Here is a 17,652-nt window from a genome sequence, read left to right as displayed (position 1 = left end):
TTTAAAGATTCGATGAGCTATTTGGCCATGCCTTTGAGTCGAATGCCTAAAACGTTTGGAATGACAGAAATGGTTAAAGGGTACTTTCCACACTTTTTCAATACGGAAGCCAATCAACACGCTGTTCTACCGCATTTACCTGAGGCTCACTATTACGACCCTGACAACATGCGTACCGAACAACGAGAAGCTTTCTACGCTTGGTACCAGGCTCACGCCTCGGACCCTTTCGACTTTCAGGAAGAAATGCTAAAGTATTGTCGTTCCGACGTGGACATTTTACGGCGTTGCTGTGGAAAATTTCGAGAACTGTTCATGGAACACGGAGGGGTCGATCCTTTGAAAGAAGCTTGCACCATTGCCAAAGCGTGTTCCTTAGTGTACCGCCAACGATTCATGCCTGAAAACACCGTAGCTGTCATCAGCCCTCAAACGACCCACTATGTCAAGCGTCAATACTCGATCAAAGCCCTACGCTGGTTACATTACTTGTGCGACAAGGAAGATAAATGGATTCAGCATGCCCGCAACGGAGGGGGTGAAAAGACCATCGGAACGTATTCGGTCGATGGCTGGGACTTAGAAAACCCCAAGATCGTGTACGAGTTTAACGGCTGCTTATTTCACGGATGTCCCGTCTGCTACCCTGACCGTGACACTAAAAATCAGTTTTTACAACGGACCATGGAAGACTTGTACCAGGACACTTGTCAGCGTCGCCTAAAGTTAGAACAGGAAGGATACCAAGTGGTGGAAATGTGGGAACACGAGTACGATCACCGTATGAAAACCGATCCCGAGTTTAAACGCCTCGTGGAAAGTTACCAGTTCATGGACCCGCTGAACCCGAGGGATAGTTTGTACGGAGGAAGGACCAATGCCACCTGTTTGCTGTACCAAGCCGACGAAGAGAAAGGAGAAGAAATCAAATACTTGGACGTGTGTTCGCTGTATCCCTACGTGTGCAAATATTGTCGCTTTCCTGTAGGGCACCCGCAATTGTTCACGGAACACATCGACCTGAAAAACATTCGACAATACGAAGGCTTAATCAAGTGTAAAGTTTTGCCTCCCACGAACCTATACCATCCCGTCTTACCTCACCATTGTCAAGGCAAACTGATGTTTCCCTTGTGCCGTACTTGTGCCGAAACGTGCAACCAAGACCAACCTTGTCAGCACAGCCAGGAAGAACGGGCCTTGACGGGAACCTGGGTTAGCGTGGAATTGTTCAAAGCTCTGGACATGGGATACCAACTGTTAGAAGTGTACGAAATGTGCCACTTTCCCAAGACACAACAATACCACAAGGGTGATCCCAGTCAGAAAGGCATTTTCGCCGACTACGTGGATGCCTTTTTGAAACTGAAACAAGAAGCCAGCGGCTATCCTTCCTGGTGTCACACTCCCGAAGACCAAATAAAATTCAAAGAGAAATACTACGAACAAGAAGGCATCACTTTAGACCACATCGAGAAAAACGAAGGCAGGCGATCGTTTGCCAAAGTGATGTTAAATTGCTTGTGGGGTAAAATGGCACCAAGACGGAATATTTGACAGAACCTTCCCGCTACTTCCAGATGATTCACGACAAAACCAAATACATGAAACACGTGGACGTCGTTCGAGAGGATTTGATCTTGGTCAATTACGAAGAAGATCTGGACTTTGTACAAGACGACCCTTTTGGAAATGTCATCATTGCGGCTTACGTGACAGCCCATGCTCGCTTAAAATTGTACGAAGCTTTAGAACTGTTAGAAGAACGCGTCCTGTACTTTGACACGGACAGTTGCATTTACATCCATCACCCGATTCAACATCACCCTGACATCGAAGGAGACCGTTTAGGAGCCTGGACAGACGAGCATCCCGACGACAAGATTCTAAGTTTCGTCAGTGGTGGTCCCAAAAATTACGGCTACGAATACCGGGACAAACAAGGAGAAGTGCACACGACGTGCAAAGTGAAAGGACTGACTCTGAATCATCCTACCAGTCGAGTGGTCAACTTTGGGGTATTGAAAGAAGCCTTGCAATCGGGAGAGGATGGAAACTTTAAAGTGACCACTTATCAACCGAACAAGATTGTACGTTTACCCACTCACCACATCGTCAGTCGACCCTTGGAAAAAGTTTATCAAATCGTGTACCAAAAGCGAGTGAGACTGCCCAACCACTTTACTTTGCCGTATGGACATGTTGGTGTAAAACATTGGTTGTAAGAGGATAGTTACCCACCAGAAAGATGACTTCGCCACAGCAAGAATCGAGTGAGAAACCCGATGAGAACTCCAAGTTCAAACCCTACCATTTTCCAGTCTTCTTACCTGACTATTGTGATTGTGCCCGTCGATTGGACACGTTTCAGAAATGGCCTACGGATAGGGAAGGATTACCTTCTTCGCATGTTTTAGCTAGAACAGGATTTGTCTACTTGGGACCTGAGTCAGGATTGGGATACGAGGTACAGTGTTTTGCTTGCGGACTGAAGTTACGAATGGATCTATGTATCTATAAAGATTCAGCTATTCTGGAACATACTCGATGGTCTCCGCACTGCCCTTACCTTTCTATGGCCTTTCCACCCATCACACTACGGTACAATGTTGACGGTATCTTAGAGACGGTACCTTCCAGAACAAGACATAAAAAACGTAAAAAAGGAAAGATGTACAAGCTGGAGACTGCATTGAGACTAGTATAAAAAGGGGGCTATGGTCAAGATCGATAGTTCATTGTGACTACCAAGACCGAGCAAACAAGATGAATACTTTGAAAGAGACATCGTTCCAGTTTGGGGATTGTAAAAAAGTTGTATCTTCCTCTAGTGTGACTAATACTGGATGGATAAGACCCAGGCATTGCGACGGAAAATGTCCGGAAGGAAACTGCGATTGTCCATGTGGTTACCATTGTAATTGCGTAACGGAGTTTGCAGACGAGTGCGATTGTGAGCCTTGCGATGGATACGATGCTGTACCTTGTGACCTGAGCGATGCCGTAAAGCATCATGGGAACTTTGTTCTCACTGCCCCTATCATGGAAAGTGATGCTGTGCGTGTCAAACCTGAGGGATGCGAAAGAGATGCCGCTCGTCCTCTTAGACATTTTACCGGGTTTAAAGGGGAATGTCGACCTTCACGTTTACCTCCCTACGGATGTCATCCAGCCCTGAGCAAACTCCTGCCCATGTCACTCAACCCTCATCGAAACGAACCTGTGAAAGACGAATATTCGTTTCCTGTGCGTTTGTCGGAATACTGCGACTTTGAAAATCGTCTTCAATCGTTCAAAGGAAAATGGCCAAAGTATCTGGGAGGACCGACCCCCGAAGAATTAGCCAGAGCCGGATTTTTCTACTTGGGCGAAGGAGATAAAGTCAAGTGCTTCAGTTGCGGTGTGTCACTTCACCACTGGGAACCGCAAGATTCGGCCTACGTAGAACATGCTCGATGGTCACCGAATTGTCATTACTTACCCTTAGTGGGACCGAGACATTGAAGTAACTTCTTACCATAATAATCTGTTCATGGATACTTTACAAGAGAACATTCGTGCTTTGCCTGTGGAGTTGAGAGAACGTATTTATCGAGAGCTGGTCAAAATACAAGTGAAACGTAAAGAACAATTGCATCCGTTACGTCACCGGTGTTTGAACCACTGGTACCTGAAGGCTATACAAGGATTGATTCAATTGAAAGTGTTCCATCGGACAGACATTGATCAACGATCCTCTAGTTTTAAAAAGGATTGGTTTGGTATGGACGATTCTACCTACATCATTGTAAACGTACTGCATCGAATTCCAGAGGAAGAGTTAACGAATTACCAACATCTTGAACACAATGTCAACTTGGTGAAAGAGGAAACTTCTGAACGAATTGTAATGTGTAGATTAGTGAATCAACGATTTAAATTCGACACTGAAGTAAAACCATGTTTGTGCAAACAGTACATTTCTTGTGTCAGACCAAAGAGGATTTAGTATGACCTATTCATGGATACTTTGCTAGAGAACATTCGTGCTTTGCCTGTGGAGTTGAGAGAACGCATTTACCGAGAACTGATCAAAATACAAGTGAAACGCAAACTCAAAGTGATTCGTCCGTTTTTAAATTATGCTATGTTCCAAAGTACAAGAAGACTGATTATGAGTGGATATTACATTAGGCACAAAGGTAAACGAGGCTATTGGACACCACCCAACGATTCCAAAAACAGTGTATATACTTATGGATACTTTACAAGAGAACATTCGTGCTTTGCCTGTGGAGTTGAGAGAAAGGATTTACCGAGAGCTGGTCAAAATACAAGTGAAACGTAAAGAACAATTGCATACGTTACGTCACCAGATCTTTAACCACTGGTACCTGAATGGTATAAGAGAACTGATTCGTCAGAAATTCTTTCAATGGTCAGACATTGTTCAACACTTTGAGGTCGCTAATGATCGACATGTTCATAATTATGGTTACTTCGAGATTCACCTACAGCAATACATTGAGGAAGACAAGGTAAAGGATTACCAACATTTGTTACGTGGAATCTACTTAGCGGAAGAGGAAACTTCTAAACGAACTCTGACGTTTCGGTTACAGTATGCAAGATTTAGATTCCCTACTGGAGAACGAAGATCTCTGGCTAGAAAGTACGTGTATTGCATCCAAAAAAAAGAGAATATAAAAACAGGCTGCCATGCCACGGTTTATGTCACATATCATCCAACAGATTCCGTGGAAGGAACTCAATGACCATATTCAAACCGTGGATCATTACCATCAATTATTACAAGAATTTTATCCATTCAATTTGGGACGACAAGTGGTGTGTGTCTTAGTGACTTGTTTTTTGGGATTTCGTTTACCAGCCGATTCTTTGTGGACTCTTTACGATCAGTACTTACCACCTCAATGGCCTTAAATGGTCACGAAAAACTCCTTTTGCTCAAAGCCTTGCGTTTTCATCTGGATACTTCTCGACCTCAACAGGAAAAAAAGATTCGTCAACTTTTAGCTACCCAAGACGTGTATGACGATGTGTGTGTAGCTTGTGACTTACATCCCCATTGGACAGATGTCCGTGCCTGGAAAGAATGGGGTTTTGAAGCTTGGACCCAAGAAGTGGCCCAGTATGCACGAGAGTTGTTCAAGGAAAAAAGTTACTTTTCAACCCGTGTTCGTGACGGTGCCAGAAGAACCCGTCACCCAGGACAGGACTGTCGTGGACAGACCTGAAAGACCCTTTCGGGAGGACACTTGTGTGACCTTACCCCCTACTATAGAACTGGTTAGAACATTACCCAAAACATGTTGTACAGACACTTGTGTTTATTCCACGTTCATCGTTATCATGTGCCTTTTATCCTTGTACTTAAGCCTTTGGCTTTTATGTATTTTTGTCTTTCGTATTCATGTTTGAAAAAAAGAAACATTCAATAAACGTGTTCTGAAAAAGTATATAAACTCTTGTCTTGTTTGTTTTCGTGTCACAAGTGACATTTCTCACACCATGGCTACCTCTACTGTCTCTGCTCCCTCTTCCTCTACTGTCAAAGTCATCGACGAACACTTAGATCGTGCCAGTTGGTAGGCTTTGTATCTTCGCCATCCCTTTAACATGCTCATTGCTGGACCTAGCGGTTCAGGCAAAACCGAATTCGTCAAACGTTTGATCGAACATAAACATCATTTGATCGATCGGCCACCTCAACGGATCGTGTGGTGTTACAAAGAGTGGCAATCGGCGTACAACCTCTTGCGAGAAAGTCAAGGCGATTCCATCGTGTTTGTGGAAGGCATTCCTAAAGAAGACGACGGCATCGTCTCTGACTCCCGTCAAACCCATTTGGTCATTTTCGACGACATGTTAGGAGAAGACGAAGAAGAAATTAAATTGTGGTTCACGCGCAAAGGGCATCACCGTAATGCCAGTGTCGTTTACATCATCCAAAATTTGTTTCAACAAAGTAAAGCCCATCGCACCATCAGTCTCAATGCTCATTACGTGGTCTTGTTTAAAAGCCCTCGAGATAAATCGCAAGTGCAAGTCTTAGCCAAACAGTTAGGAACGCCTTGGCTGACTCAGGCGTACGACGATGCCACTCAAACACCACACGCCTATTTACTCGTCGATTTGAAACCTACGACCCCCGAGGATTTGCGATTTCGTACCCACTTGTTTCACCACTGGTGCCAAGACGGAGGACCTGTCCTGTACACGTCTCCGTCCTCGACTTCATTTCACTCCCCATGAAAAAATCTATAAAAACCTCAGACCCTTTTTCGTCTGTCTCACACAGTGTGAACATGACGTCCCTTCAGTCGCATCTTCCCGTCAAATTGATTCGTGCCTTGTATGGCATCAGTCGAGAAAAAGATCCACAAACACGAGCTCGTGTCTTAGAAGCTAGTCTCAAAGAAGTCTTACGATGGTTCACGGTGACGGCACGTCAATTACTCCAAGGAATCATTCAGATTCCTCATCAAACCAAACGCTTTTTCGATCGAAACAAAGTCGCTTTGGTCCAACTGGCTGATCCCCGCATCGACACTCAAACCAAAAAACAAATCATTTTGAAACCTGGAGGGAGCGGTACTCTAGGAGGGGTCATCATTCGCTCACTCTTAAGATGGGATCCTAATGTCCCCAAAGTTATCCCCAAGACAAAAGTCCAACGAAGCCCCAAGAAGAAAAAGAAAAAGACCAGGTCCCCAAGAAGAATAACTTCTCCAGTGGCAGGACCCTCCTCTTACCAGACACCACCACCCCGGAAAAAGAAAAGAAGCCCCCAGAAAAAGAAACAGAGAAAAAGTCCTCAGAAAAAGAAAAGTCCACAGAAGAAAACTAGTCGCAAGAGAGGCACTTCGGCCAGGACGCAACCTTACACTCGCAAACCACGACCTGCCACAGCGGTGACTGCGTCTCCGGCAGCCTCACGTTTATCCACTTCTCCGTTGATGTCACCAGGAACTGAAGAGTACTTGGAGACGTTGATCACACCAAGAACTTCTCCGTTGATGACCCCCAAAAGAACTTCCCCAGTGGCAGGACCCTCCAATTTAGTGGCAGTGGCTGCTGCTCACAAAGTACCTTCTCCCAAAATCAAAGTCCATGAAAGATCGGGCATGTTACAAAGTTTACTGGATTTGTCCAAGCAAGAACTGGCTCGATTTAGTCCGTTACGTACCCCTGCACGACGTGTCATGCCTGTCCTCAAACTGATACGCCGTAAAGACAATCAGTGGCGACGCGTTCCAGTATAAAAAAGGCCTGTGACCGAGTAGGGTATCAGTGTTTTTTAGGTACTCCTAAAGACTCAAAGATGTCACCCTCCAGAAAACCCCAAGGAAAGAAAAGGAAAGGACTGCCACCACGTTTAGCCAAACATGGGGACCTGTTATCTGTCCTGTCCAAAGCTTCTCCACCCCTACGAAAAAAACTCATTCAAACGGCCTCCAAAGAGGTCATCGATACCGTGTGCGAATGTTGTTTGAACGTTTTGAAAGGCACGATCCCTTTGTCCAAACACCAGAAACAATGCTTAAGCAAACATCGTCACGTTCTTCGCCAAATGGTTCGAAAGAAAATTCCCATTCGTCAAAAAAAGAAGATGTTAGTGCAACGTGGAGGCATTTTGCCTCTCTTGCTAGGCCCCATACTGAAAGGAGTCTTGGGAACCATGTTGGGAGGACTGGTGGGAGCAAGATAAAAAGGCCTTCGAAAGTCCCAAGATCTCAGAATCGACCCCTGACAACCCCATGGAAGGACGAAAACTAGCTTTAGTGCCTTACAAACGATGGATGGAATACCATCGGTGGCAAGAACAACGCACCCCGCATTTACCTCCCAATCCCAATTTGAGCGAGATGTCCCAGTTACAACACGAATTGCAGTCCTTGATGGATCGCCAAGATTTGTCCGAAACAGAAAAATCGCAAAAGTACGGTCAACTCTTGCAACGACTGCAACTCTTTCACCAGAAAGCTTTAGACGAAACAGCTCTACCCACTTTGAAAGATTTGAAGACCTTGATGAAAAGTCCAGCACCATCACCAGTACCAGCACCAGTACCACCAGTACCCGTGACCAAGACAGAAAAAGGAGAAGAAGAGGAAGGGTTTCAAACTCCACCAGAAAAAGTACGCAAGTTAACAACACCACCTACCTCCAGAATTGGATGGATTAAAAAGATGATGGCCACCCCTTCTTCCTCACAAGAGAAAAAGAAAGTGAAGACAGAAGTGAAGACAGAAGTGAAACAAGAACCGATATCCCCCGCTCAGACATCCTTCTCCTCTTCGACACCTATTGCCGGCCGCACACGCAAAGCATTGCAATCCAAGAAAGTACCCCAAGAGAAAAAGAGTAGCATCCTCCAAGAGTGGGTGTCTTATTAACACACCAACCAACACAAAAAATGGAAAAAGTCTTAGCCAGCATTTACTACGATCCCTCCCATCCTGCAGGTTACGCAGGAGTTCAAAAATTGTATCGTGCTGCCAAAACTCGACTGAAAAGTCTCCGTTTACCTCAAGTGCAACGATGGTTACAAGAACAAGCTACCTACACTTTACACAAACCCATTCGACGCAAGTTTGCCAGAAGTCGCACCCGAGTGGAAGGCATCGATCATCAATGGCAAGCCGATTTAGCCGATGTCTCTCACTTGGCCAGCTACAATCGTGGTTACAAATATTTGTTTTGTGTCATCGACGTCTTTTCCAAATTTGCCTGGGTCGTACCCTTGACTTCCAAATCGAGCAGCGAGTTAGTGCGAGCCCTGCAACGGGTGTTGAAACAAAGCGGTCGTCACCCTTTTCGATGGCAAACGGACAAAGGCACCGAATTTCTGAACCAAGCTTTCCAAAAAGAATTAAAGAAACGTGACATTCATTTTTTTACCACCGAGAATCCCGAAACCAAAGCCAGCATCGTGGAACGTTTTGAACGCACTTTGAAAGAACGCATGTGGAAATATTTTACGCATCACCACACTCTGAAGTACATCGACATCTTACCGCACCTGGTGCAAGCGTACAACCAATCTTACCATCGAAGCATCGGACGTGCCCCGCAAGACGTGACTCCCGACAACGAAGTGCTGGTGTTTGAGCGTCTGTTTGGTACGTCCCCGACGAGGGCTGTCCCCAAGAAAAGTGGAGTGTTGGCCGTAGGAGATTGGGTGCGCATTGGCAAAACCAAACGCACTTTCGACAAAGGTTACTTACCTAACTGGACGACCGAATTGTTTCGCGTCACTGGACGAGTGCATGGCCGTCATCCTGCCGTCTATAAATTGGAAGACATGAACGGAGAAGTGCTCAAAGGAACGTTTTATTTGCCCGAGTTACAACGTGTCACCAAAAAAGAAGACGACGTGTACGACATCGAAAGCATTCTTGAACGCAGAACCCGTAAAGTGGGCAAACGACGTGTCAAAGAAGTCAAAGTACGTTGGAAAGGATATCCACCCAGTTTCGATTCTTGGATCGACGCTTCGCAAGTCATCGACTATAAAAAGAAGAAGTGACCATCATGCCCTTTCACACAGCAGACGCAGCTACGTCGACCAGTCCTTCTTCACCCAGTTCTTCTGTGCAAGATTTACAAAAACAACCCTTGTGGGTGTGGTGTGGAGAACGTGTGCCTAAAACGCAAATCGTCTTTTTCTGCCAAATCTTCGTGGTGTATTGTGTCATCGGGGCAGCCATTGCCAATTTGAGTTTGCAACAAGGAGACAAACAATTGTGGACCATTTTATTGAGCAGTTGCATCGGTTACCTGCTTCCCAATCCCTCCCTGAAATTCTCCTCGAACGGGAACGTTGTGTCCAGTGCCAGTGCCAGTCACCACTCCAACCACAATCAGAACCCCATTTTGGGCGGAGACACGCCTCTGACGTCCATTAATAACCCCTCGGACAGCCACAGAACTCTGGAATTATGAGTCACCAAAACCAATTTTACTTAACCTTACCCAGTGACAGTTCCATGGAGGTGTTTCCCCACAACACGTTGTGCTGTTACACGGCCAAATTACCTCAGACCATCCCCTTAGATCACGAAGCCCATTGGGAAGTGGCTTTAGTGGAAATGATTCACCCGACCCAAGTCCTCAATGTCCTTCCCAATCAAAATGTTTTTGATGTGGAAGTTCATGACGAACAATTGCAACAGTACTTGGATACCTATGGCAAATATGACAAGAAAACCCCTGGCACAAAAAATCAAAAGTACACCACCTATCACTTGTTCATTCCCCCAGGGTATTATTTTAGTGGTCAACATTTGGTGAGCACCATTACCTCCAGGTTTAATGTCGTGTTTCTGAAAGCTTTGGAAAGTGTCAAAAAAAGTGTCACCATGGAATACCACAAAACAGCTCGTCGCTTCTTGATGAAATTTGACGGGAGTAAAATCCTGTCCATTTTATTTTGTCCTGAATTGTTTGACATGTTGGGCGGAGACATGGACATGAGAATGGCCATGATGAAGAAAAACGAATCACCCATCGTTTACGACAACGAGTCTTTTAGCAAGTTATTTCGTGCCCCGGTAGAACTGAACCAAGGACTGAATTTGATGTTTGTGTACTCCGATGTGGTGGAGTATAACGTGGTGGGACACACCTCTGTACCGTTACTGCGTGTCATTCCTTTCAAAGTGGATTCTGCCACGAACGCTGACGAGGAAGGTGGAAACACTTATCACGTCCACCGCGAATTTGTCCATCCTCACTATTTGCCTGTCAGCAAGTCGTATTTGGACACGGTCAACATTACTATAAAAGGAGATTTGGGACAAAATATTCCATTCACCAAAGGAAAAGTCACGGTGAAACTCCATTTTCGAAAACGGTTCTCTCACGATTCGTAAGTAAGTCATGTATCCAGTGTACCGAGGGGTTGCTCGACAGCGAGGACACGGTTTAGGAGACATGCTGAAATCGGCCTTTCGTTCGGTGGCTCCGGTGTTGAAACCGATGGTGACACGCGGATTGCACGCCTTGAAAGATGCGGCACTGACGCAAGGCAAAGAATTTCTCCAAAATGTCATCATCGACAAACAAAACCCTAAAGAAGCCTTCATGAGGGCAGGCAAAAATGTCTTGCTGCAAACGGGTAAAGACATTTTGGGCCGACGAGACACACCTATAAATGCCCTGCACGCTACCGAGTCAGGCATTCAGCAAGGACAAGGCAGAAAGAGACGACGAAGAAAACACCCTTTCACCAGACTTCAAGCGAGAAAGGCCAAGAAAAGAAGAACCGTTCGAGACTTAGACGTTTTCGATTATTGAGAAAGAGAAAAAAATGATGCACCGAGAGTCTTGCGCTTGTTCCAAGACGGAACTGGACCTGTTTGCCATGCCCCCCACCATGATGACCATGCAAGAATCCCAGTGGGTGGAATTTCATCCCGTCTCCTCTTTGACGGAATCAGCTCCCATCGAGTTTGAAATCAAAGGACAACCCGAAGATTACATCGATCTGAATAGCAGTTACCTGTATTTGAAAGTGAAAGTGATCAAAACGGACAACACCAATCCAGGAGGCGATGCTAGAGTAGCTCCTGTGAACAATTTCATGCATTCCTTATTTAGCGAAGTGGACTTGTACTTGAATAACAAACTGGTCAGCAGCAGCATGGATACTTACCCATATCGTGCCTACTTGGAAAATCTCTTGACGTACGGAAAAGAAGCCAAGAATACTCATCTGGATGCTTGCGTGGTATGGAAACCTGACGCAGCAGGTGTAGGCACGTTTAGCGACACAGTACTGACAGAAGATGACAATCCTCACAATGTGGGGTTTAACGACCGTCGTAAGAAAATTCTGCAAGGGCTAAGTTTAGAACTGATGGATCGTTTGCATTTGGACATGTGGTTACAAGAAAAGTATTTGCTCAACGGGGTGGATATCCGTCTGAGACTGAATCGTAGCAGTGCCACTTTCCATTTGATGGCCCATGTCAACGAATACAAAACTATCATTCAAGAAGCCCGACTTTACGTGCGTCGTGTGGAAGTGTTACCTAAAGTGGGAAACGACGTCAGTCAGACGTTGAGCAGAACGACTGCCAAGTATCCGATACGACGCGTAGAAGTGAAAACGTTCACCATTCCTGCTGGACAGCGATCTATGATCGAAGATCATCTGTTCCAAGGACAGTTACCCAAACGTTTGATTGCACTGGTCAACAGTGAAATCATTACTGACTTGAAAAGGCCCTAATCTGTAGTATTTTGGTGTGCCGAACACGAATATAACCGTGAAAAATTTGTATTGGCTCTCGTTTTGAAGATATTCATATACCTCATTTTCTATGTTTCACTGTGTAAATTTCTCCAGTAGGACTGCAGCAACATCCGGAATAATGATGTAACATTGCATAATACCATCATGCTCACATCATCCACAGTTGATTGCATCATTTTCTGATGCAATGCAATACTAATGCCATGCGGCTGCTGAAGTAAGTTGACGTCAGCAGTGTACTATACATGTGTAGGCCTATTATACTAATGCCAGGCGGCTGCTGAAGCTGACGTAAGCAGTGTACTATATAAAGCCCAATCAGATAGGTTCAGCATTTAAAATATTTTAGACGTTGTGCGAGACAGTTCAAGCTACTGTTACATAAAACTTATTATTTTATCCATTTACGTACAATAAAGAACAGTAATGCCTCGAAAGTGTGTTAATACCGCGGACAATTTTTGCTATATTTGTGGGGAAGTGACATTTGCCAACCAGAAGAAAAGTATCAATTCTCAAGTGAAGAAGGCATATCATCTTTACTTCGGATGCAAGGTTGGTGACCAAGACAAGCCTTGGGCTCCGCATATATGCTGTGCTACATGTACAACACAGCTTTCACAGTGGTTGAATTGCAAAAGGTCATCAATGCCGTTTGCAGTCCCAATGGTGTGGAGAGAGCCAAGCAACCACCTAAATGACTGTTACTTCTGCTTGGTTCCTCCTCTTTCCGGCGGAATAACGAAGCGAAAGAAGTCGAGAATAGTCTACCCAAACATTCCGTCTGCATTGAGACCAGTTCCACATGGTGAGGGACTTCCTATTCCAGAACCTCCAGCAGAATATTCTCTTGATTCATCTGACGAAGACAAAGGTGAGTCGACCTGTTCTTCTCCTGGTCCATCAGCATGCAGTGATCCAGATTTTCACTGTGGTGCATCATCAACCCCACACAGAATAACACAGGAAGAACTAAATGACCTGATTCGTGATTTGGACTTATCAAAGAACAAGGCAGAATTGCTAGGATCAAGACTCCAACAATGGAATCTTCTAGAAGAAGATGTCACAATTACTGCATATCGAAAGCGCCACCAGCAATTGGAGCCTTTCTTCAGAAAGGAAAGTAATCTGATATTCTGTTCCGATATTGAGGGCCTCATGAATGCTTTAAAAATCACTCATGACCCACAAGAATGGAGACTATTTGTGGACTCTTCGAAACTGAGTCTCAAGGCTGTGCTTTTGCACAATGGAAACATTCTTCCATCTATTCCAGTAGCGTATGCTGTCCACATGAAAGAGACATACGATAACTTAAGGCAGCTACTGAATTCCATTGAGTATAACAAGTACAGCTGGCACCTCTGTGGTGATTTGAAGGTAGTTGCCCTTTTAATGGGACTGCAGCAAGGATATACAAAATACATGTGTTTCTTATGCGAGTGGGATAGCCGAGCAAGGGAAATGCACTACATGAGGAAGGAATGGACTCACAGGCAGAATGTAGCCATTGGAGAGAAGAATATCCAACACCCAGCTCTGGTTGAGGCTCAGAAAATCTTGCTACCACCCCTTCACATCAAACTAGGTTTGATGAAGAACTTTGTGAAAGCCATTGACCGGACTTTGCCAGCATTCCGATACCTGCATGAAAAATTCCCTCGACTCAGCGAAGCAAAGATTAAAGAGGGAGTTTTTGTGGGTCCTCAGATTCGAGAGCTTTTCAAAGATGACCGGTTCAACAACTTGCTGGAAGGTGACGCGAAACAAGCATGGAATGCTTTTCGCCTAGTTTCTACAAACTTCCTCGGAAATGTTAGGGCAGAAAACTATAAGGAACTAGTAGAAGACATGTTGATGAAGTATAAGAAACTTGGCTGCAATATGTCTCTAAAGATTCACTTCCTTCATTCCCATTTGGATTTCTTTCCTAGCAACTGTGGTATTGTTAGTGATGAACACGGCGAACGTTTTCATCAAGATATCGCAACAATGGAACAAAGATACCAGGGAAAATGGTCCACTACAATGCTGGCTGACTACTGCTGGACACTCCTCAGAGATGCTCCCGAACAGCTGTACAAGAGACAGGCGAAGAAATCTAAGATGTAGTCAATGACTTGATTTTTTATAGGTAGGCTATTACAGTTGACCTTTTACTATTGGAATGCATTTCGTTATGTAAACATTAATTTCTTGCAGATTACAAAAAAACTAGAGCCAATTTTGCAATTTGACTGTCATATTCGTGTTCAGCACATAAAAATTGATAAGAATTGACTAATTTTATTTCAGTAACATGACTTTTGTAAAAATTTGTTGTCCAGTGTTGTTGGTATCGTCAGGAATTCAGCCTTCAACGGAACCCACGATCAAAATCCTTTTGAGTTTCAACATTACAATGTGTCCAAGATCGAAGTCAGTCGCGACGGCAAGACCTTGTGTACCCGACCCTTTGAGCCCAACTTTGGTGTCGCAAAGAATTATTTGAGATCGTACTTGTCCCTGTACGAAGCCACGGGACAGTTAGGAACCAACACCAGTCACGGTATTTCGTACGACGATTATGCAGGAGGCTATGCTTTGTGTGGTTTTGATTTCACTCCAGACCAAGGCAGCGACGAGGGACATTTCCACCCTATAAAATCAGGCCAGATTCGTGTGGAACTTCAATTTGCAAATCCACCTCCAGATCACACAGTGAACGTCATCCTGTATGCAGAATTTGACAATACCATAGAAATCAACAGTTTGAGAGAAGTCATTCTAGATTACTAGAAGTCATGGAAGACTGTTATCCCTCTTTACCTAGTGGAGAAACTTTGGACATGAAATGTGAGGAGACTGTGGAAGAAGAAGAAGTGATCATAATGAAGTCGAGATGGCCAGAACAAGAAGCCCATTTAGTCTCCTGTTTTGCCAAACACTTGGTCGATAAAATGACGGAATTGATCAAGAAAAATTGCTATGGATGTCAAAACGATCATCCCAGTCAAATTCAACACGATAAATGCCTAATGTTAAGTCAAGAAGAAAAATTGGACGAGTACCTGGACGAAGCTTGGATTCTCATCTCGAACAAAGACGTGTTACACCAGTGGTATAAAGACTTGTGTGAACATTCTTGTCCACCATTAACCACTCAAGAGATCCATCGTATCGAAGCTCTCCTGAATCAGAGTGAGGAAACAGAACGAATAACCGTTTATTCGTCAGACATTTTCAAGCAAAAAGTCAGGATCGAATTGACGACTTATTATTACCTGTGAAGAAGAAAACACAAAACAATGGATACCTGGGAACTTTATTACCTTTTGAACCACAGTTCGTATACGGCTTCTTGGAATCCTGTCGTCTGTGCTAAAGATGAACTCCCTCATCGCAAACCTAAAGACCATCAAGCTTACGTGATCAACACGGACGACAGTCATCTCCCAGGAACCCACTGGGTAGCCGTCTACTTTCCTCAAGAAGGATGTGTGGAATATTTCGATTCGTACGGATTGCCCCCTTTGGAAGACGATATCATCGACTTTATGAGAAGAAATGCTCAAACCACCCGATTCAATAATGTGAAATTACAAGGCACAGATTCCTTGGTGTGTGGACAGTACTGTGTGTATTTTCTGCATCATCGCAGCCTGGGCTATTCCTTAGAGCATTTAGTGACTCATTTCGATCCTCGTTCTTCTGCTAGAAACGATGTGAAAGTAGATCGATGGTTTTGTGACCATTATGCTTATCTTTTGTCTCAAGCTAGGAAACGTAGTGTCCATCAATGGCCTAATGATTTCCAACAGTGGAAATCACAATTTCATTCACAACGTTGTCAGCCCTGTTTAAAGTAGACTGTCAATTGAAAAAATTGTTTGATGTTATCATGTTGGATTGTTGTTAAAAAAATGTTAGAAATGTTGTTGTTTAGTGTTAAGTGATTTTTGAATAAAAAATGTTGTGTTTTGAAAAAAAATGCCTTTGTCTTTTGTTTAGCTATAAGAATGTTGGATTGATGCTCTTTCATTTCTTACTATCCCTCTCATGAACGTTGCGGCTCGAAAACCGTGTGGGATGTTTTCCTTCACGTCCGCGCTTTGACTTTAAGAACCGGGGTTGTTTCCAGTCTAACCATCCATTGTCGACTCATCCTCCTACGAAGATGTGCTCCAAACTAGCTAAGCTCAACGAAGCCTACGTGAATTTGCATAGGGTCAGACACAGTCTGATACCGAAGCCAGAAGAAATAGAGAATGTGAGAATGTTAAAAATCACTGAAGACCTGATAGAAGAGCTCTTCAGAGAAGAAATGAACAGGGAAAAAGAAGAATGGACAGAGAAGTACAGACTTCAGAGACAGCAGCAACAGCAGCAACAGCAACAGCAGCAACAACCTGAAGCTGACAGAGGCTTTGTCGATTGCCGTATCGACACTAAAGAGTTCTTCTTCTCTTTCCGAAGAAGCAGACCTATCGCCAGAAAGTCTATCCTCAGAGGACATCGCATTCTTAGAAACTAAAAAAGAATGCCATAGCAAACAAAAAAAACAGCCCTTTTCAGGGCTACCCCAATACTCTAGAAAAGAAATAACTATTAATTTGCCAATGTGTGTAGGTAGAGTAGTGTGAAAATAAACACTAACTCTTTTTTTAAAAAAATGTGAGGATATGTGATTGTGTGTTAGTGTTTGTAAGTGCTTAAGTAAGTTGGTATGGATAGTAGATTAAAATGATGTTTGGTTTTTTTGGCTGTTAGAGGTGTATATTTGGGGTTAGATTGGATTGCTTTGCGTATGTGGATAGTCTATTCAAGTGATTTATAAAAATTTTACAATAGTGATGGGTAGCATAAAAAAGTGAGTGAGTGTTTCTTTTAGGTCCGAGCGTTGTTGTTGTTTTTGGTCATGATCTAGGTAAGATCAATTTTATGTTATTAGGGGGATGTTTTCCTTCACGTCCGCGCTTTCACTATAAATTGAAACTCGCTGGGCAGTCTAGCTACCCTTGTTGATTGATGAACACAGCCAGAAGAATGAATAGCAGAATAGTGAAACTGTTAGAACTCCAGATGCACCTGGAATATGCCAGGCGCATAGTAAACGAACTATCAGCGGAGGCTATCGTAGAAGAAGCAAGAATGAAGAAAGAAGAGGAGGAGAGAAGAGAGAGGGAAGAAGAGGAAAAGAAAAGAGAAGAGAGGATGTTGTTCAATATTCCCGAGACGGAGGATTGGGGTGTTGAAGCGAATCATCCTCCCTCTGCGCTCCCCAGAAGAAAGGTGAAAGAAGACTGGGGAAGAAGATGCGTGTGTGGCGCCAGGCCAGGACGGTGCAACCATTAGATAGGTGCATCAGGAGTTCAAAAAAAAAAACCAACAGCCCTTTTCAGGGCTAC

This window comes from Sinohyriopsis cumingii, chromosome 15, assembly GCF_028554795.1.
Source record: "Sinohyriopsis cumingii isolate HCF-2022 chromosome 15, ASM2855479v2, whole genome shotgun sequence".
Classification (NCBI taxonomy): Eukaryota; Metazoa; Mollusca; class Bivalvia; order Unionida; family Unionidae; genus Sinohyriopsis; species Sinohyriopsis cumingii.
The sequence above is the reverse complement of the archived record's forward strand: the minus strand, read 5'-3'. Positions refer to the sequence as shown.